Source organism: Balaenoptera physalus (assembly GCF_965194825.1).
Source record: "Balaenoptera physalus genome assembly, chromosome: 17".
NCBI lineage: Eukaryota > Metazoa > Chordata > Mammalia > Artiodactyla > Balaenopteridae > Balaenoptera > Balaenoptera physalus.
This window is the reverse complement of record NC_138895.1, coordinates 26,140,444-26,164,777: the sequence shown is the minus strand read 5'-3', so window position 1 is coordinate 26,164,777 and position 24,334 is coordinate 26,140,444. Positions and strand designations below refer to the sequence as shown.

General features: G+C 35.4%; 1 long non-coding RNA gene across 1 annotated transcript; it reads left to right on the top strand.

The window, feature by feature from the left end:
* LOC309647085 lies at window positions 1–24,195 on the top strand. Its single transcript, XR_014255780.1, has 3 exons — window positions 1–4,415; window positions 4,450–6,708; window positions 7,030–24,195. It is a non-coding gene; the product is annotated as an uncharacterized lncRNA (long non-coding RNA).
* Window positions 24,196–24,334: the final 139 nt, after the last annotated feature.

Here is a 24,334-nt window from a genome sequence, read left to right as displayed (position 1 = left end):
ACAGGGTGTATAAGAGCACACTAAGAACTGCTGAGCAAAAGTGTTGCATAGTCTATTTCTGTTAAATTTACTGACCCTAAAGCCATCTGTCCTGAACTAAAATGCTCAGAACATCAGTAGGTAGTTTACTTATGTGATAATAAATGATGTACCATGTAAATTAAACCAGAGAGATAGCATAAGTGGCCCCAAATTAGTCAAATGGGACCCTTCTCTCTCCCAGTTCTGGGGCATAATAAAATTTGCTTAGCTGCTGAAAAGATTGATTGACCAGATGTGCTTTGCATCTTAGAGAGAATGCAAAATCTGCCTCTAGAAACTGAGTCAAATTAATTCAAAACAAATGTGCTCTTATGACACCTTTATTCTGATGCTCTTAAATTATTAGTAAATATTTAAAACATTAAAAATATAAAGAATAATAAGAAGTCACCTGTGTAGGCTCCATTTAGCTTAAGATATAAAACATTATCAATAAAGTTAAAGATGTGTTACAGCCAAATCTAGTGTACTCCTTTTTCTGCATAGAAATCTCTGTAGTACTTTTATTGATTAGCATTCACATGCAACATTTTTAATTCCAACAATTATATATAAAATATAATATTCTATAATATTATATATATCTAAAATCTGTGTATTCTGTGTATATGCACACAAATATATTTGTGTATGTCTGATTGTATGTAGAAAACTATTTAAATTTTCAATATATATTTCATATATTTAATGACATTTATTTTACTTGAAAAAGGTGTAATTTTAGTTTTCAACATTTAAAATTAAATACATCTCAACCAATTATATCTAATTGTACTATTGCATCTAAACAACTGGAGAATTGGCATGCTAAATACAACAGAATGAAAGAAAAGTATCAGGAGAGAAACTGAATTTTTTCCCAAACTACCTGCCCACTAAGACTCCATTGGCATCCACCCACATCAGTCCAAAAAAGCCTTAGTTCCTCTAACGGTTTCTAATATTGGGTATGACAGTCCTAAAATCCATACTTTATTCTACCTTATCTTTTTCAGAATTGATTTTAGGGAAAGGATCCAGCCATCTGAGTTAAGTCACAATGTTGTCACTTTGACTTTTTCAGTGTTAAGGTTTTCAAATGTTGAAACATCATTGCTTATTCTTATTTTTATTGATTTGTATCAATATTTTTAATGGCTATTGGTATGTTCAGGGATCTAGTCATATTTGAATAATTTTAAATAGTAGTATTCTAAGATATTTATTTTATTTGTTTTTAAATGTTATATCATTATTCATAATATTTTCTTATGATATTTATAACTCTATTCATCTACAGATGTATCTTTAAAAACATTTCTAATACTTGTTATTGGTATTCATCATTTTTCTTCTTGATCATTGAGACATAAAGTGGTCTATTTATTAGTATTTCCACTGATATTTTTTAATATAATTTTTACCATTTTTGTATGTCTTTTGGCCTGGGTTTTCCATAAAATCCTGTTTTATTGAAGTTACAAATTTCTACATCGTTTGGGCATTGTTTTGTTCTCTTTCAAAATTCTTGGGTTAAATGATTTTCTCACTTATTTTAAAACTTTATATTCCAATAAATGTAATTATGACATAAATATTCATCTAATTGCCTGTCTAGCTGCATCTCATGTTGTGATATTTTAAAATTTACTTATAAATGTTCATAATTTTATTGCAATTTAAAAACACTATTTATAATTTAAGGTGTGATTTTGTTTGCCAATTTGTGAAATATTTGGGCTATATTTATTCTTTTATTTCTAATTTTTGGTATCATATTCAGAAAACAGGGTCTATGATATTGTTTCCATGGAATAACCAATTTTTGCAATATTCAAATATCCTTGAAAGTATAGCTCTTTACTATTGATTGGATTCATGTTTGTGCATAATTCTATTAGAACAGTCTTATTAAGTGTGCTGTTCCTAAATTTATCTCTTTAATATTCTTGCCTGTGTGAGCTATTGATTTCAGAAACATTTTTTCCCCAAAATATCCCACTAAATTTCTTCCTGTGACTATTTCATTGTTTTCCCTTTTTATACATTGATATTATGTATTACATGCTAAGTTTACTTAAGCTAATATATAAGGACACTGGAGTTAGACTGCCTGGGTTTGCAGCATGGCTCTACCACTTGCCAATTGTGTGATCTCAGGCAGGTTACTTAAGTTTCCTATCCCTGAGTTTCCTGGGGGATAAAAGAAGGGTAATAAGTGTACCTAGAATAAAGTTTTTTAAGTAGATTACATAAACGTAATGGGGTTATATAGTGCCTGCAATACAATAGGTGCTGCATAAAAGCTTAATATTGTTATTGTACATATATAAATATACATACATATAAATATATGTGTATATAATATATAGTGTATGCATATGTGAAAGCCAGTCAATGATTACTATATTTTTGATAGATTATTTTTTCATTATATAACAACTTTTTTCCATTAACTTTATTTTTTTCAGCTTTATTGAGGTATAATTTATAAACAAAATGGTAATATATTTAATGTGTTCAGCATGATGATTTGATATAAATATACATTGTGAAAGGATGCCCACCATTGAGTTGATTGACATATCCATCACCTTGTATATTTATCTTTTTTTTTTTTAGTGATAACACTTAAGTTCTACTCTATTATCAAATTTCAGTTGTACAAATGAGTATCATCAACTATAGTCACCATGTTAAACATTAGATACTGATACTGTGTTCCTCGTATAACTAAAAGTTTGTACCCTTTTACCAACCTATCCTTATTTCTTCCATCCCTCAGTCCCTGGCAACTATCACACCGCTTTCTGTATCTATCTGTTAAACAAACATTTTTTTAGATTCCACACATAAGTGATATCATGCAGTATTTGTTTTTCTCTGGCTGGATTGTTTCCCTTAACATAATGTCCTCCAGGTCCATCCATGATGTCACAAATGTCAGAATTTCCTTCTTTCTTAAGGCTGAGTAATATTCCAATGTGTGTGTGTGTACCACATTTTCTTCATCCATTTTTCCAAGGACAAACACTTAAGTTGTTTTCATACAACTATCGGCTATTGTGAATAACAACACAATGAACATAAGAATACAGATATCTCTGAGACAGTAATTTCTTTTCCAAGGAGGTATACACAGAAGTAAGATTGCTGGATCATATGGCAATTCCATTTTAAATTTTTTGAGGAATCTCCATACTGTTTTCTAGGGGGGTGTGGAAGTCCTCTACCTTTATTTTGTTGCTGTCTATTTCTCCCTCCTGATTTGTTAATATTTGCTCTCTATGGTTAAGTAGTATTCTGATGTTGGGTGCATAGATATTTACAACTGTTAGATCCTCTAAGTGAATTGACCTCTTTATCATTATAAAATGACTTTCTTTGTCTCTTATTACAGTTTTTGGCTTAAAGTCTATTTTATCTGATATAAGTATAATTACCCCTGTTTTTTTGGTTTCCATTTGCATGGATTATGTTTTTCCATCCCTTCCGTTTCAGTCTATGTGTGTCCTTGAAGGTAAAATGAGTGTCTTGTAGGCAGCATTACGTTGAATCATTTTATTAATCCATTCAGCCACTCTATGTCTTTTGTAGTCCATTTACATTTAAGGTAATTATTGATAAGTACGGACTTAATATTGCCATTTGGTTAATTGTTTTCTGGCTGTTTTATAATTCCTTTGCTCCTTCCTCCTTCTCTTGGTCTCTTCCTTGGTGACTTGATGATTTTCTGCAGTGGAATGCTTTGATTCCTTTCTCTTTACCTTTTTTTGTGTCTACTATAGGATTTTGTTTTGTGGTTACCATGAGACTTACATAAAATGTCTTATAACAGTCTATTTTAAGCTGATAACAACTTACCTTGAACACATACAAACACTCTACATTTTTATAACCTCCCCCATATTTTATGTTTTTGATGGCACAATTTACATCTTTTTATATTATTTATCTATTAACAAATATCTGTAGTTATAGTTATTTTTATTACTTTTGTCTCTTAACCTTCATGCTAGAGTTTTAAGTGATTGTCCACCACTATTATAATGCTAGAGTATTCTAACTTTAACTATACAAGCTTCTTCCAGAGAGATGCTGGCTGCTTTGCTTCATTGTTGGAGTGAGCTGGGGGAAGAAGGTGGTCAAGTACCCAAAGCTTCCTCAGGATCCAAGGAGGATCACAGCTTGCCCCTAGCCTAGCTAGAGAGTATTCCTAGCTCCCAAGCTCCAAGGAGAATAAATGCTAAATAAAAGAGGAACTCTCAGGCAGCAGCTTGTAAATTATGCAGTCAAACCTCTGCCTGGGAGGCTGAGAGATGAGTGTTTTTGCCTGCTCCCTCAACACTGAGCCCTAGGGGTATAGTCAAAGTAAGTGCTCCCGTGGGGGGGGGGTATAGTCAAAGTAAGTGCTCCCGTACCTCTTAGGAAATGCTTTGTTGTTTGCTATAGTCCTGCAGGACTCGTGGATGCAAGCACCATTGACTTTCAGAGCTAGGTGTTTTGGGCGTCTGCCCCTCAATGAGAGACTTGAAAGTTGAGGCACTATATATGAAATCCATGTTCTTCATGGAGAAGCTGGAAGCTGAGAATTTCCTCCTGAGTGTGCAGAGAGATCCTCAGAGTTATACGAGATACTGTCTCCTGGGCTGTAGCCCTCAGCAGGGTCTCCGAATAAAACATAACTTGTAACTTTTTAGGTTGTGCGCTCTTCTTCAGTCAACAGTGTAAGACTCCGTAAGAGGAGGGAGGTTTACAGTAAGAGTATAACTTAGCCTTTCCTACATGTTTGATGTGGGTATTTTCTCATTTGCCTTATACATAATAGTCACTTAGCTAGTTTCTGGATTTATCTCAGAGGGAATTGCTCTGTGTGTAGTTGTATATTTGTTGTGTCTGTGGGAAGAGGGAAGTTCAGGAGCCTCTTATGTCACCATTTTGGTCCTTCAAACATTTCTATTAATTTTAGTTGATATTAATATGTATGCCCTTGTTCAATTTTAGTTATTATTTGCTTGATATTTTCTTTTCCATTCTTTGATTCAAGGTGTCTCATTTTGGTTTAAGCATATTATTTGTAAAGACAGTAAAAGTGAATTTGCTTAATTAAAACAAATTCTAATACAGATATCTCTGTATTTAAACAAATAAGTTTAGTTTTATTGAGATTTAGTAAAATTACTAGTATATTTGGATTTTTAATACCATTTATTTTCTCTGCTCTATTCTTTTAATCTCCTGTGTTGTAGTTAGATTTACAACACTTGATTGTTCTCATATTGGAAGGAACAAAACAGCTTTCTGATTTTTTTTCCAGCATTGGATGTTTGCCACACAGGTGCAACACACTGAGGTAGTATTGATATAGGATACTGATAATATTTTATTAGAATCATAAATATTTTTATTAGAATCATAGACTCATAAATATCTAAGGAAGGAAGCAAAAGGATGATGGGAAACAAGGTAGTTAGTGGGTAGCATTTATGATTTAGTTTGGAAAAACACACATATCATAAAAGGGCATTTTGCCAAAAGTCAGATCTTTGAATTAATCATTCTGGAGGAACATAATGTAATGCTTTCGTTGGTAACAATGTGAATGAATAATTAAAAACACAGAAGTTGATTGCTAGCAAGGAGACTGATGAACTGAGAATCCAGTTTTGGACATGTCAGCCTTGCAGATTATTTTAGTTTGTTAGGGCCATCATAACAAAGTACCATAGACCAGGTAGTTTAAACAACAGAAATTTATTTTGTCAGAGTTCTGGAGGATAGAATCCCGAGACAAAGTGTTGGCTGTATTGGTTCCTTCCGAGGCTGTGAGGAAGATTCTGTTCCAAAGCTATCACCCAGCTTCTAGTGGTTTGCTAGCATTTTTTGGAAGTGTTTGGATTGTAGACGCATCAACTTGATCTCTGCCCTCATGTTCACATGTGTTCACTTATGCGACTGTCTACTTCAGTAGGACTTCATCTTAACCAATTAGATTTGCAATGACACTATTTCCAAATAAGGTCACATTCTGAGGTAGTGGGGGTTTGAACTTCAACATATGAATTTGGGGGAGAAACAGCTCAAACTCTAACGTAGATGATTTTCTACAATGATCATGGCAGAGACTGCAGTAAAGAGCAAATTCATAAATAAGAAGAAAGTATTTAATAAATGAGAGAGATTTAATAAATAAACAAATATGGGTAACTCTCAACAGCGGAAGCAGCAATATAAGGAAGATGATGTATAAACGTATGTTATTATACTCAATGCATCAAGTTATCTATGTTTCTTTGTTTTTAGAAATTTCAGAAAGGGGCAAGGGAGAGCAAGGAGAATGTTACCCCACAACACAAGGTAGTGAGGTTTTAAGAATCAAGAAACTATCTAAATAAAATAAGAATAAAATAGAAATACATAAACAATTGTGCACCAAGACTTACTAAAATACAAGTAATTAAAACAGTGTTGCAATAGGGCAAGGGATGATGAATTGTTAAATGAATAAGAATAGAATTCAGAAATAGATATACATATATGGTTACCTGACTGATGGCAATAGTGACCTTGCAGATCAATGGGAAAATGTATAGTGCTAAAAATTGTATGTAGATTGTAGATCCAGATGTAAAAGATAAAGCAAAATGTCGGGTTGATATAGCTAAATATAATCTGAATTTGGAGGAGGCAAATATTTTTTTTTTTTTTTTTTTTTTTAAATTTTATTTATTTATTTAGTTTTGGCTGTGTTGGGTCTTCGTTGCTGTGCAAGGGCTTTCTCCAGTTGCGGAGAGCGGGGGCCACTCTTCATCACGGTGCGCGGGCCTCTCACTATCGTGGCCTCTCTCGTTGCGGAGCACAGGCTCCAGACGCGCAGGCTCAGTAGTTGTGGCTCACGGGCCTAGTTGCTCCGTGGCACGTGGGATCTTCCCAGACCAGTGCTCGAACCCGTGTCCCCTGCATTGGCAGGCAGATTCTCAACCACTGCGCCACCAGGGAAGCCCCGAGGCAAATATTTTTAAACAGAGCACATAAAGCATTAAAGATGAAGAAAAATATTGCTAAATTGGACCACATTAAATTATATCATGAATGGGAACTCTCTGTGCTTTCTACTCACCTTTTCTATAAACCTTAAAATGTTCTTTAAAAAATCTATTCATTCAGCAAAAAGTTTAATTTAAAATAGTAGACATTGTGTTTATCAAAAGGCAACATTTAAATAGTGAAAGACAAGCCAAAAAATATTTTTATTGCATATACTTGACATATATAAACGTACAGAAGAGTGAATCCACCTTTGAACGTATATCCAAGAGAAATGCATGAATGTACCCTTTGAAAGTCATATACCACATTATTCCAAGGTGCATTATTCATAATAAGCCCAAACTGGATAATTCAAATATCAAATAACAGCAGAATGAATAAATAAATTGGGATATATCAATAAATTATTCTACAGCAATGGATCTGAACAATTTACTGCTAAACACAATAATGATAAATCTCTGAAACATGACATTGAACAAAAGCAGTTGGTGTTAGAATATTGTTACCCCAAGAAGATGGATGGGAGTAGTGACCCAGAAAGAGCATGATAGGGGCTTTTGACTTGATAATATTCTATATATTGGCCAGAAAAATGGTTAAATGGTGCTCATTTTAAAATGATGCATTGGCCTAAATAAAAATTTATGATCTGTGCCCTCTTCTGTAAGTATGTTATACTTCAAATTAAGCTTGTTTTTAAAAATGTAAACACTTATGAACTGCACCATCTGAGTTTATCCTATGCATGGAAACTCAGCCCAGAGCAGCAAAGCTATTTCATGTATCATGTAAATTTCAATGAATTGGTTTTGACTTATACACTGTTAGGCTCACAAAATTTATAAGGGTGAAATCTAATCTTAAAAAAATAGTGTTTTGTAGTGGTAAAAGAGGTTGAGATTCAGTGTGCATGTGGTGAAAAATATCTCATGTTTTAATTTGTTTTTTTCCTTAATTTCATACGTGGAAATTGCTTTTGATGAACAAATCACTAGACAATGCATACACTGTCAAAAACTAACCTTCCAGGATGTTAGAAGGGTCTGTATTACCATTTGTGATTCCTTGTCTGTCCTCTCTACTTGACAGGGAGGAAAGGAATATGTCTTACTCGTTGTGTTGCAAAGTTTTGGCAAAGTTCCAAATACAGAGTACAGGCTCAATATACGTTCTTGAATAAAATTTTACTGTCATGACATTCACATTGGCAAATTCTTTACCAAATTCTAAGGTTTTCGAAATCATATGCTGATAATTCAAAAAAAAATCACATTAACTAAGCCAGGTTAAACATGGTTGACATAATTCTAGTCTCAGTACAAAAACAGTCTTCCTAACTAGTACTGGTTTCTATCATGATTTTGAATATATTAATTTTAATGGGAACTAATATAAACATTACTAATGATAATCACATTTTCTTTACATCCTGCATATGCCACTCTTGACAGGTAAAGACAAACAAACGAGAATCTGAGAAAATTCACTAAAGTCTTCTAAGGGTCCTTTAGATAAGCCACTAAAGAATTCTTGGATAAACATCTCATTAATAATCTTATCAATTTGTTTGTTTGTTAGTTCATTAAGCTTATGCATGAGGAATCCTGCTGTTCTTGCAAATAATTTACAAAAGTTCTTCTAATGAAGCACTTCAAATTAGTAAGGCATTCATCAATTAAATAAAGCTCCACCACTTTCCATAGATTGATATGCACTCTGAACACTTCATCAAGCCACAAAATTGTGTAAACACAAATCCAAGTAAATGAAATAAACTTTTTCTTCTCTCTAATATTAACTCTTATCATTGTCCTAAAAAAGTTGAGAAGATGCGTGCCTCTCCGTGGTATCTAAAAACATTCATTCAACTTCAATTAATTAATATATATACTCATTAATCAATTATTGTGATCACATAAAATAATGTCATTGATAAGAATTAAATATTAGTGTGTGCTTCAGATGCCTAAGGCATTGTGCTTTGTTTTGCATTTACATTTTACATCTTGATTTGGTAGATAAGGCAACTGAAGCTCACCCATGTAGTGACTTTCTCAAGATTATGCAACTAGACAGTGGCAGAGCCGGAATTTGATTGCAGATCCATTTATTCCTTATATTCATTCTGACCCAAACACTATGCAGTGGCAATACCACCACTATTAGCATTATTTTTTCCTATCAAATTAACTGAACAATAAAATTCAATTGTAATATACATATGTACAACTTTATCATTGTCTTGATATTTTTCCTGATCATGATCCCTTCTGGAATGGTTAACTGAAGAAATATAAGCTATTTTCACATTAAGCACATAAAAAGAGACTCCCTGATAAAATTAGGTAGTAGTTCTGCAGAGAGCCTGAATCCCCAATCTCTCCTAAGGACACATGATCAGGATGAATACCTTTGTTCGAAAATAGCTCCTACTCCCTTTTTATTTCCTTTTACCTTTCCACTTTAAATGACCATAAAATTTGATATAAAATATTTTGGCCATTCAATATATATATGCCCTCTACACACTTAGCAGTCCATATATCTTGAGAACAGTCTGAAAGAGAAGTTTCTTTTTTTTTTCACGAATGTGCATCTTTGAATTAAAACATTACTGAAAATAATGAAAAGAAACTCCTTAACAATACATCACTGTAATTTTTAGTAACCCTGAGAATGATGCTTGGAATTGTCTTGACCTATTTATCTATCAGCTTTGGAAATGTGTTTTATTGTTTACTTGCCGATTTACTAAAACGTAATTTTTTTTTACTGGATTCAGAAGCTCTATAGACATGCAAATTTTATGCGGAAATATTATTTTTCCCTGAGGAAAGAACAGGGGAGATTGTAAATTGTAATAAAATCTAATAGTAAAAGAGTTTTATTCTGTTCTTCTATTAAATGGCTTTATGCAAGCTTATTTAGGCTTTAAAAATGCTCATGAGTCTTCAAACATACGAAGTATATCTTTGATTCCAACTATTTGATTTTACTTACTAAACTTTATTTATGAATTCTGAATTCCTAGCTCTTCAGACTGATGAAAGGAATGAAGTTGAATGTTTGATAAATACAGATTAGATATGTAAGCGACATGGTCTCACTCCACTCCTAGCCAAAATTAACATTGTATTCCAGCAGAATTAAAATCCATAAATATTCCACCACCACACAGTAAAACTGTTTGATTTTTCTCATCCGATGGAACAAAGCTGAACTTGATCAGACAACTACCCAACAGGCTCTCCCTCCCCCCTCCCCTGACCAATCCTCTTTGATTTTTCTAGAGTCATTTCTACAGCCTGGCCACAAATTGGAAGTTGGATTGATTCATTTCACCCTGGGCCTGTTAAGATAGGTCACATAGGTGGCTTCACTTTGATTCTTCCTTTTATTTTTGGCACTGGGATTAGTTCTTTTCTGTTCCTATCACCACTGGTTATCTCTCCCACTGAGTTTCTCTTTCTTCTGAAGCTCAGATACTTAAAACAAGATAAAACTTTTTTACTTCACTGCTTTTATCATCCCAACAATATATCTATCTGTAATGGGAGCCCATCTGTGATTTATACCACCAGAACTAAAACTTAACTGTCCCTGAAATTTATTATATATTGTTTGATTCATCTACATCATGCTATGCAGACCCTGAGCTAAATTGTAAATTTACCCTCACTTTGTTTTTGGAGTGAATCATTGGTCATACTTCATATGTAAATATGAAGTTAACTGGCTCTTCTCTGAGAATTTATTATTTTTTCACAAAATTCAGAGTTTGAGATGCTCTGAAACTCCTTTCACCCTCCTGAAGGGTTGTGTTTTATTCTTCCCTTGGGAAATATGCTTAGTTTTCCTAGTCAGTTTCTAGTAAGATAATAATGTTCACAATCTCTTTAGTTTTTTAAAATGGAAAAATTTCCTGCCACATATCATACTAGTTATAGGTGGATCAAGAAATATGAAATCTCCTACGAGGCAGAAATTCAGGTGTGGCCTATTTCAGAGTTGAATCCTCTTTTACTATTGCTTAGATTTATACCTGGAACAACCAGTACTTCACCCTGTGGCTAATTTAAGAACTTGCTAATTGGCATATATCTTCCCGGTCTAGCTTCCTTTCTATCCTGTTGTTCAATAGCTCATTAGCAACTATTGTATTCCATTAATATCTATTTTAGTAAAGAACTAGGAAAGGCTGTGTTGCAGATAGCCTGTAAGTTTCTGAGAGCACTATTATACTTGCATTGGAAAACGTGTGGCTGACTGTATTTTCAAGTAGTAAATATATAGGTATTTGAATTTGGGGGAAGTTTACTTTAGCATGCTTTTGCACCTGTATTTTCCTTTACTTATAATTGTCATCACAGGAAAAGCACATTCTTGCAAATCTACTTGTTAAACACAACTCAATTCAAATTAAAGAGTATATGTTTAGGTTCCCTTAGACACCTGGCACTGTGATAGATAGGTTATACAAGCTGAGTATTTCAATATATTAAGCTTTAGATAAAGCCTATGACAAAGTCCAGGCATACACTTATTAGCTAAAAGTAAAGTCCTGTCAGAGAACACAAATGTACATGTTATACATTTTAATATTGGAATAGAAAGTAAAGTACTCATTCTATAAATAGATCTTTAGACTGAATTGCATATAACATTTGTTTTTGTTACCCACACTATATCTGAATTATTTACCTTAACACAAAGGTCATACTCTATTATTAAATTGATTAGGGACTCATTATGTTTCCTTAAAGTATGTTCTCCTTTAGCATGATTCCTTCTTGTCCATTAACATTGCTCAGTCTGAATTTTATTTGAATAATTGTATCATGTCAAATATTTGAGTTCAAGAGTTTGAAGATGGATAACTGTATGTTGTAAATGCTGAATACACAAAAGTTCTTCTCATTATTAGTATTTCCTACATTTCTGTCCACACTTTCAGCCTTTATTCTCAGCACTTCTAAACAACTCTTGAGGATTACAGAGGTTCAGAAAAGTTCACAATTATCACGATCATGCTTTTTTTTTTAATTTAATTTAGTTTTTATTTTATATTGGAGCATAGTTGATTTACAATGTTGTATTAGTTTCAGGTTACAGCAAAGTGATTCAGTTATACATATACGTATATCCATTCTTTCTCAGATTTTTTTCTCATATAGGTTATTACAGAATATTCAGTAGAGTTCCCTGTGCTATTCAGTAGGTTCTTGTTGATCATCTATTTTATGTATAGTAGTGTGTATATGTTAACCACACACAGTTAATGTATCCCTCCCTCCACCATGTTGATTTTAATGCATGTTCTATTATGTCTTTAACAGAGGCTCTATGCTATATTTCAGGTACAAAATTATTATCAAAATCCTCTAGTTTTGTTCATTCTCATATTTTTAGGACCAAGACAGTTTCTTTAAATATAGATAATGAAGACTTTAGCTCCCAACTGTTTGATGCTCTTTTATAACATACCTAATACGTCCTAGGTTTTTAATGCTGGTCACTGACATGAAAATATTTAAGATAACAAATGTGTAAAGTTGTTTTTAAAAAATCTTCACAGTTGGATACATTTTTCAATAGGCACTTTAGAATATGGCATGTGCTTTAAGATTGCCAAGTTAGTGCCTAACACCAGGAACTACTGTGAAAGGATACTGATTTTAAAGGAAAAAAAAAAAAAAAGTTATTTTCTTGTCAATAATAAGTGGTGTATATTGACTTAATTTTATTTAGAAATTATTAATGTAACTTCAAAATTAGTAAAGTAAAAACACATTAGGTTTGTGGAGAGTTAGAATGGAGGGAGTTAAGAGTTAAATGTATGGTGAACCTTTACAAAACAAAATGAAGGTGTCTAGTTTACAAGCCATTGATTTTACAAATAATGAAAGGATATAAATCCATTTAAACCATTTCCTTCTGATGAAAACAAAGAGAATTTTAACTCACTTAACTTCTACAACTCAGAATGACCCCAAAAATAAACATAGAATTGAGAATCAGGTTTCTGGATTAAGTCAGTCCTTGAAATAACACATCAGTCCTCAAAGGTGGAATTTGCCAACTGAGATGTAGTGATTTGTTCTTCTTTAAACACAAACTGCCAACATTTTAAATTCTATAAAGTTGTTTTTTATACCAATAACAGAATTAATTTCCATCTAAATTGTTAATATTGAGCAATGAGTAAAGTAATAATAGTAAGAATAGTTAATATTTATTCTACAAATAATAAGTGCCAGTCACAGTTCAGCATACTTACTACCTATAATTTATGAAATCATCACTGATGCCCTGTGAGGTAGGTTTACAGATGTGGAAACTGAGACACAGAGATATAAAGTAACTTAACTAAACCTGATGTCTCTCTGTCTCTCTATATGTTACTGACAATATATTTTAGAAATATAGAAAGACATGAAACATTAAGATTTATCTACATCAGCATTAAACAATACAAATAATATAATAGGTAATGTTAAAATAACAAAAAGATACAATTGTCATAGCCACAAAATCTATTTTAAAACCTCAGAGTTAGTTTAACCAAGAATATACAACTCCTCCATGGATAATAGTGTTTAATTTTAATAAAGGACATAGAAAAAAATGTGAACAAATGGATAGTTATATCATGATTTGGAATGGGACACTATTACCTGCGTCTCTGTATTAGTAGACAAAGTTTTCATTTTATAATTAAAAGAAAGTAAAACAAAGAGAGAAGAATATATTGCTTTTAGTGCTTATAATCTATGTTTTAAATTTTCTATAATAGACCCTTTTAGGAATTATTGAAATCAATACTATGTGTAAGTAATAGAAATAGAATATGACTATTACATGCATCAGCTGTTTCAAAAGTCTATTAAAGACTATTAGAATAAAAGAATAAATACCTAATCTCAAACATCCTTAATTATCTGTCGTACATTATACCATACCTCCATTTCTATTATTCACCAGTTACTAAACAGTATAGTCACAACGTCATTCTAAATCTCCATATCAAGACTAAAATTCAACATTCTCCTCTTTGACTACGCTTTTGTCTTCCCTTTTTTGGTTCAAAGTCTGTAAAATCTATCTTCACAGTTCACATGACTTCTGGTCTTGTAATTCTTTCGTATTTGTACATTCATTACTCTCCATGTTACACTAAAAGTTCTTTTAACCAGATTGGATACTCATCTAGCATTTCAGCAAACATACTTTTACTTTTTAGAGTGCTTGACCACTTATCTTTCTATTATTTTTATACTGCTCATTTTGCCACATTCTCTCCATTCCTATTCTAGAGTAAAGGACAATGTTATAAAGAAGTGTATGAGACCATGATGATTAGTTTTCTTGAAGAACAATAATGATGATAGGGAGAATCAGTCTCATGGGAAGAGACAAATCTCAAGGTTAACTAGTAAAAGTTAAGAGTTGAGTTAATAAATTCAGGAATAACAGACTAGATAATCCAGAATATGGAAATATATAGAAGAAACAGAGAGAGAAAGCGAAAAAAATAAACTAGCAAAGGAAACAAAAAAAAAAAGAGAGAGAGAAACAGACAAAATTGAAGAACACTTTACTTCTCAACCCCAAGAATAAGAAAAGTTAAGATCAAAGCTACTAGATAAAATACTTGGGCCTGTATCCAAGGTGTTTTTCTCATATTTCACTCCTGGCTATCTAATCCATATACTCCATGCTTAATGCTTTAATATAATGTAAGTTCAATAAAAAAATATTAGGTGTAATTAAGTTCAGAACTGTGTGTGATCTAAATACTTCTACCTTGGGAGAAAGTTTAGGAAGTAGTTTGTGAAGAATTTATGCTACAGAAAAGAAATGAGGTCATGAAGGGTGAAAATATGATTTATGTATAAATAAGCTAACTTCAACCTGTTTTCTAGAAAGAAAATATCCTGGTGCAGCTATTTGATTGCTTATTGGATTGTCTTTTGTTAAAGCCAATGTTACTAAAGTTTACATTATGGAATGATACACCCATTTTATTTAACTTGTTTCTACCAACACTGATGCCCAGGAGGAAATTAAAAATTGAGAAAAGGCAAATAGGTGCTCACTCTTTTAGTTACTCCAAGCAGGCATTCAGGGTATAGGCATCCTGCTAATTTGATTAATCTCACTGCCTCTGTCATCTCCACTTAAGATTGGCCTTGCCCAGACGAAGGCTCAACACATTTTTGCTACCACTTGGCACTCCTTTCTAACTATTGACAACTCCTTATTAAGTAATAGTTTTGTTCTATTCATTTATTCAAAAAATTTTATGAAGCATCTATTATGTTTTAAGTACTGTGCCAATGCTGAAGAAGAAGACAATAAGGGCACAGTCCCTGCCAGAAAATAACTCACATTTCAAAGGGCAGACAGATAAATAAATAAGACCCAATCTCTTTTCCATACAGTAACAAGAATAATTTGTTTAAAAATTATAAATCAGGTAAAGTTACTATCTTGCCAAAACTTGTTGATTGCATTCTACTTTGATGAAAACTCAAAACAATCACTGTCCCCTGGATACAGAGCCCTATGGTACCTGACCCCTGTCTACCTCTTCAATGTAATATCCTTCACTCTTGCCCTAGCTTACCAAGCCCCAGATCTATTGATCTTCTTAGTGCTTCACAAAGGTATTATATTTGCTCCTACTGTGGGAAGAAGGGAGCTTTGCATTTCTCTCTCTGCAGACTTTAGTAAGACTTCCTTCTTAATACAAATGGAGTACCTGCTAATGTGACTTTTCTTAAGAGATTTCTTCTTGGCCAACAAATCTAGACTAGTCATCTCTCCTAATAACATTTTATCATATGATACTTTTATATTTTCTTCAGCACATATAATAATATTTAAAGTTCTTCATTTGTTTATGCATTTTTTTTTTTATCTTGCCCACTAGACAGAGAAAACTTCAAAGATTGGAACTATTTCTCCCATTTTCAGCTACATATTCATACCTTTGCTAATGAGGTCTAAATCTGAACCTTAGGGAATAACCTTTACCAATTTTGTTCCTTCCTTGAGTACTCTGCCTTAGCCATAGATGTAGCAGTTGCTCCCTATATATGTTATTCTTTGATTCTTTAGAGATCTTGTAGTAAGCAGAAAAATACCTCCTCAAAGATGTCCATCTCTAGTCCCTGGAACCAGTAAATATGTTGACTTACATGAAAAAAGGAAATTTACAGATGTGATTAATGTCATCAGTCTTGAGATGGGGAGACTTATCAGTGTGTGTCCAATATAACTACATGAGTCCTTTAAAATGAAGAAGCTTTCCCAGCTGTAGTCACAGAGAGATGCAACATGAGAAGTATTAAACCACAGCTAGCTTCAAAGGTGAAGGAAAGAGGTCATGAAGCAGAGTGTAAGTGACCTCTAGAAGCTGGAGGAGACAAGGAAATGGAGTCTCCACTAGGGAACACAGCTCTCTCAACATCTTGACTTTAGCTAAGTAAACCACATGTCAGATTTCCGACAAACAGAACTATAACAGTAAATTTTTGTTGTTTTAAGACACTAGTGTGTGGTAATTTGTTACAGAAACAATAAAAAAGTAATACAGTATTCTCTTCTGTTCAGTTTTAATTCCTTTTTCAAATTAATAAGCTTTTGTATTAAATTAAAAATTTTATATCCTTTATATTAAATTAAATTCCTATTCGAATTAGTAGTTTGATTTCTGTCTCCTGATGGACAGAATTGACAATGGGGTTGGTTCCTGGAGATAGACCCTCAAAGATGGGATTTTACTATTGCCTTGTTTGTGGTCTTGGTTTTGAGCTCAAGTCCCAGATGCTTTCCAATGGAGACTGGAATTCTTGTAATCCATGGCATGCAATGGAATTATAAACAATGAAACTGCTTTCTGTCACTGATTATGATAATGTGCCAACTGAAACAAGTGTCTTGGGACTCAAGTGGATGTTACACTTGATTGTTATAGTGGTACTGACTAAAATAACTATAATATCTTCAGTGGAACATTTACAGAAAGTTACAAAAAGAAAATGCCAAGCTCATGTCCTTTAATTCTCAGCTAAAGTCACAGTTTGGAAACTGGAGAGCTGGGTTTTCTATTCTCTGATTCTCAGATAGCTCACTGATTTCTCTGATACATATCATATTAATAGCTCATTGATACTGGTGCACTTACTAGAGATTCCAGATTAAAGGTATAACTTTGTGGAGCTGGAGGTGGCACTACTGGCTTTTTTAGTTGGCCAACTGAAACGTTAATTCACTTGTGGCCTATAATAAGTGAGGTTATTAGTTCCAAATTCTCAGGCATGATGTGGTGAGAGAATTAAAAAGTCTTAAGGGTATAGGAATTAAATTTTATTGGAATGTTTGCATGGATTTATCATATGTGATCTGTGCATTCACCCCAAATGTATCCTCCAAAGAAGCACAAGAGATACTCCTTTCACTAATGCTTGGAGAACTATATTAGTAAATCAAGCATTTTTATTTTTGATAAATTATTCACTTTTATAAGTCAGATACGGTTATTGAAATACCATCATTGAGATAATCTCTCTGAATTCAATGGAAATTATGTCCTGGGTAGCATAGGTTAAGTGGCAACATTTAACCATCAAAGACATGGTGGGCACATCACTCATTAGGGGCAGCAGTGATGTTCCAGTGATCAGAATAAAATAGATGAGCAGCCAATAAAGTAAAGGTTTACAAACTATGGCTCTGGGCTAAATCACATTCTCCTCTAACTAAATTGTTTGGCTTTCTGAGAAAAAAGATGCATCTTGGAGAATATCTGTGGAGTATAATAAACTTAATCAGACAGTGACTCTAATCAAAGCTGCTATTCCAAATGTTTTACATTTACTGGAGCAGATCAACATAGACCCTGGCAGTTGCTATGAAACTATTGACCTGGCTAAGGTATTTTCTCTATACTCATCTACAAGTATTTCCAGAAATGTCTTGCTTTTACCTGGTAGGGCCAATGGAATACCTTCACAGTGTAAGCTCTGAGTCACACAAATTCTCCTGGTCTCTACCATTAATATCATCCACAGAGATCTTCATCACCTTGACATTCTGTGAATGTCATACTGGTTCACTACATTGATAACATCATGCTGACTGGAACTGATAGACAGAAAATTAGAAAATAGTTTATATGCCTTAGTAATACTAGAAAGTATGAGAAACCTCACAAGTTTAGAGCCTACCACTTCCGTAATATTTCTGGAGTTCAGTGATCTAGAGCAAGTCAAGATATCCCCTACAAGGTTAAATACAAATCTCTGCACTCTGCACTATTTACCATTGGGAGGTAGGGGAGGCGGGGGAAGAGGCACTATGCTTGGCACTGTTTTTGAATTTTAAATGAAACTTATACATATTGAGTGTGCTAGTTAGACATACCTACAAAACCATCCATAAGGTTGCCAGTTTTGAGTGGGGTCAGAGCAAAATAAGGCTCTGCAGGAAGTCCAGATTACAGAGTAAATGGCTTAGCCACTCAAGCTTTATAATGCAGCAGATTCAATGATACTTGATGTGTCTGTGGCAAAAAAACATGCCGCATGGAGTTTCTAGAAAGCACCAATAGGAGATCACAGTGCAGAAATCAAGAATTTTAGAATAAATCTATGTCTTTTTCTGCAGATAATTATTCTTTTTTTTTTTGAGAAACAGCTTCTGGGGCTCTTTGCTTGCTGCTGGACCCTGGTAGAGACTGAAAGTCTAACCATGGGACATCAGTTGACCATTCAGGCTGAGCTTACCACTATATACTGGGGGTTATATGACCTATCTAGCCATAAGATTTGTCACTTAAAAAAGCAAGGTACCATCGATGTTGTATGAGACCTACTGAAATGTCTGAAAGGGATGAGTAATTTGCATGGTGACACAGATTGATTTGAAATCAACTTCTTTTACGTTGTCTCTTCTACCTCAATCCACATCTATGATCTTCACGAGAATTTTTAACTGAGGAAGAAAAAAATTGAGGCTAATTTACAAAGGACTATGAACGATATGCTGTTGCCGTCAGAGTAAACAGCTCAAGTTCTACTACTCCACTCAGGGATAACCCTGGAAAAGAGTAGAGAAAGAAATCACTCCTGGTGGACTGAACTTTGGGCAGTGTATTTGGTTGTCCATTTTGACCTGAAAGAGATGACCAGAAATATAAATACACAGTAATTCTTTAGCAACTGCTAAGCGTTTGGCTGGAAGCATATGGAATTGGAGGGAACAGGAATGAAAGACTATAGACACGAAAGTCTGTGAAAGAAGTATGTATATGGATCTGTCATCATGCAGGTAGTCATGTGAAGACAGTCATGTTCCATGTGCACACCATCCAAAGTGTAGCCACTGTTGAAGAGGCTCATAACAACCAGGTAGTCAAATGATGTGCTCTGTGGATATTGGTCATTTTTTTCCCCCACAAAACCCAGTACTTTCTAAGTGGGTCTGAAAACAAAATGACCATGAAGGCATGGATGGAGGTGGTGGATGGGCTCAATGTCATGGACATATACACTCTAACCAACTCTGACCAGGCAAATAAATGCTCCTTCTGAGTGCCTACTTTCCCAAGTTCAGAGACCAACTCTAAACTCCTGATATTTCACCATTTCCCAGGGCATTAGCCAGCCACCTGGTGATAGATTGATTACATTGAGTCTAATTCATAATAAAAGGGGCAAAAACCCATCCTGCCTGGAAGGAACACATAATCTGCATATGGAATTACTTGCCATGACTGTAATTCTTCTGCCAGCACAACTATCCACAAACTCAGAGATTAATTCCTTATCCATCATCATGGCATTCTGCACAACATTTCTTTCTGATAAAGGAACTGATTTCATAGAAAATATCATGCAGAAAAGGCTCAAGCCCATGGAAAAAATTAATTTTACTATATAATCCAGCATCCAGATGCTGGTCATCTAATTGGAAGGTGTAAAGGTTTACTAAAAACTCAGACAAGGTACTAGTTGGACGGCTAATAAAGTTGTCTTAGAGGATGCTGTATACCCCTTGAATTAGAAATTCTATTATGGTGTTGTCTCCCCTAGATCCAGAAAACATGGGTCCTGCAATCAAAGAGTGACCATTGAAATGGCTCCTCCCACTGTGTTACTGAATAAGTTACTCCCATAGCTTCTGCTTTCTTTCCTAAAAACTTTAAGTTCTGATGGCTTGGAGGACTTCATCCCCAAGGGAGGGATGCTTCTACCTGTAGCACAACAATGGTTAAGTAAATTGTAAGATTAATCTGCCACTTGACCATTTGAGGATTTTAATGCCACTGAAACAACAGGCAGCAAAAGGAGTTATCCTACAAGCTGTGATGAGTGATCCCAATTACTAAGGAGAAATTGGGTAAATGCTACACAATGGTGGGAAAAGAGAACTATGTTTAGAACCCAGGGAATTCTCTGAGATTCCTTTTAGTACTTAAAAGAAAACTAAGAAGACTACAACAATCCAAAAAATCGGGACTACTGAACAATCAGATCCTTTGGGAACAAGTGTTCTTTAACAGGTAAAACCCCAACCAATTGAGGTTTTCATTGAAAGTAAGGTAGTATAGAATGGTAGTAGAAGAAGGTAGTCATAGGTCAGTTACAGACTTGTGACCAATTATAGGACTGAGATATATAGTAGCTTTATTTTCTCTTTGCTTGTCTATGTATGTGTTTATATATGTTAATCATTTTCTTCTTTTATTTCCTTCTACTTTTATCTCCTTCTACTTATTATTAATCTATATATAAATTATCACAGGCTAACCTTGCAATTTAGTTTTTAGGTAACATAATATTCAATTGGATTGTGATGGAATTTGAAGAGTAATTTAATATAGGTAATAATGGATTAAATGTGTCTTGGGACTCTTTTCACATTTTGGGGAACAGTTGACATTTTTACTTTTACTAATTATAGCTCTCTCTGGTTAAGTGGAAACATAGAGTTGTTTTGTTATTAAAATCAGAGGAGGTGTTGGAGGAGCCAAGATGGTAGAATAGGAGGACATGAAATTTGTTGCTCCTCACAAATACATCAAGAATACATCTACAGATGGAACAATTCTCTCAGAGCACCTGCCAAACATTAGCAGAAGACTTTGGACACCTAAAAGGACAAGAAAAATCCCTTCACAGCTGGATAGGACAAAAGAAAGAAAAAAAGAAAAGAGGAATCAGAAAAGGGACCAGCAACCCTGCCAGGAAGCCAAAGGTGAGAGGAGGTCCCTGCAGTCAGAAAAACTCCCTAATGGTGGAGAAGTCAGCTGGGACAGAAAGAGACCTTCAGGGGATCAAAGGAGAATGCAGTAGACGGTCTGTGGAAGGCAGGACAAAGTAAGAACTGCACGCATAGTCTGTGCCAGAGCTCAACACATCCCAGCCTGAGTCGTGAGTCTCTTGTTGAGGAGAGAGGCTGGATGCTGGAAAGTGGGGTTTGGAGTGCAGATCCAGAGTGGGGGACGGCTGTTGGCTGTGAAAATACTGCCTGACGGGACGGGAGTGAGGAGCTCCACAACCAGGAAAATTTGCGGCAAACCTCGGAACACCATAGAAGCAAAGCTTCATTGTTGAGTGGCACACGAGGGGCAAGGCCACCATTACAACACTTTTCCCCACCTGCAGGCTTCTTCAACCCCTGCAGGCACTGGGAGGGGCACCCATCTGAGCAAGCTTGCCCAGCCTCAAGCCAAGGCCTCCTCCGCCCACGTAGACTCCAAAGTCCTAAGCATCACCCATCCCAAAGCTTTGTGAATCAGCCCTGGGCACTCCTGCCTGAGACAGGAATCCATCAGTGCTGGTGGAGGCTGAGTGGTAAAGTGCAGGGTTAAGAGATCAGATCCAGGGACAAGACCACTGCTGGCTGTGCAGATACAACAGAGGGGACAGGAGTGAGGGGTTCCACAGCCAGGAATGCCCCTAGAAGAAGCATGGTTTGCCTAGGAAACAAGCAGCATTGTCGAGTGATGCACAAGGGGTGGTGTCGCCACTGTGCTCACATGCCAGCCCTTGGCCCCTGTCTCCGTGGGCACTAGGAGGGTCTCCCACCAGAGTGAGCATGCCCCAGTCTTTTGCAACTTCCTGTTGGTCCCCACCACAACAGGCAATTTGCGCACATCCCAGTTGTGGCTGCCATACCCCTCCCTGGCCTGAGGGAGTAAGAGTACCCCAATCAGCCTCTGCTTTCACTCCCTTTTGCCTGAGCTGGGAACAGACCCCTGAGGGTGACGCATATGCAGAGGTGGGGCCAAAAACAAAGTCGAGCCCCAGGGGTGGTGCGACTAAGGAAGAGGAACAGAAATATCTCAATGCAGCTGCCCAAGCCTCGATTAAATCCTCGTGATCAGCTCGGTAAATTGTGCATCTGTGGAAAATCTGAATAGACAACGAGTGTTCCCACAACCCATCTAGCCTTAGCAGCCATGCACTTTGGGGGCAGGTACCCATAGGAGTTGGGCCAGGTCAGAGCCTGAGCTGGCCCCTCAGTGCACATAGCAGATCCAGAGAACTACCTAGAGGTATTGGAGGGCCCCTATACAGAAGCCAGGGTTGGCTGTGGCAAAGACACTGACGGAGGAGACCTCAGGAAAATATTCTTATTACTATTATTCTTTTTTGTTTGTTTTGTTTTGTTCAGTTGGTGTTGTTGTTTTTATTTTTTTATTTCTATTTTTTATTTTTATTTTTTAATTTTAAATATATATTTATTTTTACTTTACTTTTTTGTTGTTTTGTGTTTTTATCTTGTTTTGTTGTTTTTCATTTGATTTATTTTTTTTCATTGTTTTTATCTGTTTAATTTATGTTTTATTTGATTGTTTTTGATTGTTTGTTTTCTGTTTTTGTTTAATTTTTCATTTTTTGTTTTTGTTAGTTTAGTCCTTACTCTCATTTTTGAATTCTTTTGTTTGTTTGTTTTCTTTGTTTGGTTGTTTCTTTTCTGTCTGCTTCTTTGTTTCTGTTAGTTTGGTTTTGTTCTTATCATTTGTCTTGGATTTGGTGTGTCTGTTTTGTTCCCTTCTTCTTTCTTTTTTTTTTTTTGGATATGTGTTGTGTTGTTGTTGCCATTTGTTTTTGTTTTGCTATTTGCTTTGGGTTTTGTATGTTTGTTTTCTTTTCCTTTTTTTTTTCTTTTCTTTCTTTTTTCTCCGGCTTTGCAGCGTGGCTTACGGGCTCTTGGCTCCCCAGACAGGGGTAAGCCCTGGGACTCCAGGGTGGGAGCACCAAGTGCAGAAAGCGGGACTACCTGAGAATTCCTGGACCCAGGGTGTATTAATCGGCATGTGCACACCCAGAGGTATCCATCTGGACACCAAGACTGCCTGCAGGCTACAGTGCTGGAGACCTCACACCAAACAGCCATCAAGACAGGAACACAGACCCACCCATCAGCAGACAGGCTGCCCAAAGTCATACTAAGCTCACAGACATCCCAAAACACACCACCAGATGTGGCCCTACCGATCAGAGGGATAAAACTCAGCCACACCCACCAGAATGCAGGCATCAGTCTCTCTCACAAGGAATCCTACATAAACACTTGGACCAACCACACCCACCAGGGGGCAGACAATAGAAGCAAGAGAAACTAGTACCCTTCAGCCTGCAGAAAGGAGACCATAAACACAGTAGATTAGACAAAATGAGACATCAGAAATACGTTGAAGACAAAGGAGCAAGGTAAAACCTCACAAGACCAAATATATAAAGATTACATAGGGAACTTCCCTGGTGGCAGTGGTTAAGAATCCGCCTGCCAATGCAGGGAACGTGGGTTCAAGCCCTGATCCGGGAAGATACAACATGATGCGGAGCAACTAAACCCGTGTGCCACAACTACTGAGCCAGCGCTCTAGAGCCTGCGAGCCACAACTACTGAGCCCGAGTGCCACAACTACTGAAGCCCGTGCGTCTAGAGCCTGTGCTCCACAAAAAGAGAAACCACCGCAATGAGAAGCCCATGCACCACAATGAAGAATAGCCCCCACTCTAAGCAACTAGAGAAAACCCATACACAGGAATGAAGACCTAACACAGCCAAAAATAAAAAATATATAAAATAAATAAATTTATTTTTTAAAAAAAAGAGTAAATAGGCAATCGACATGGAAAAGAATTCAGAGTAACAATAGTAAAGATGATCCAAGAACTAAGAAAGAGAATGGAGACACAGATTGAGAAGGGAACAAGAAATGTTTAACAATGACCTAGAA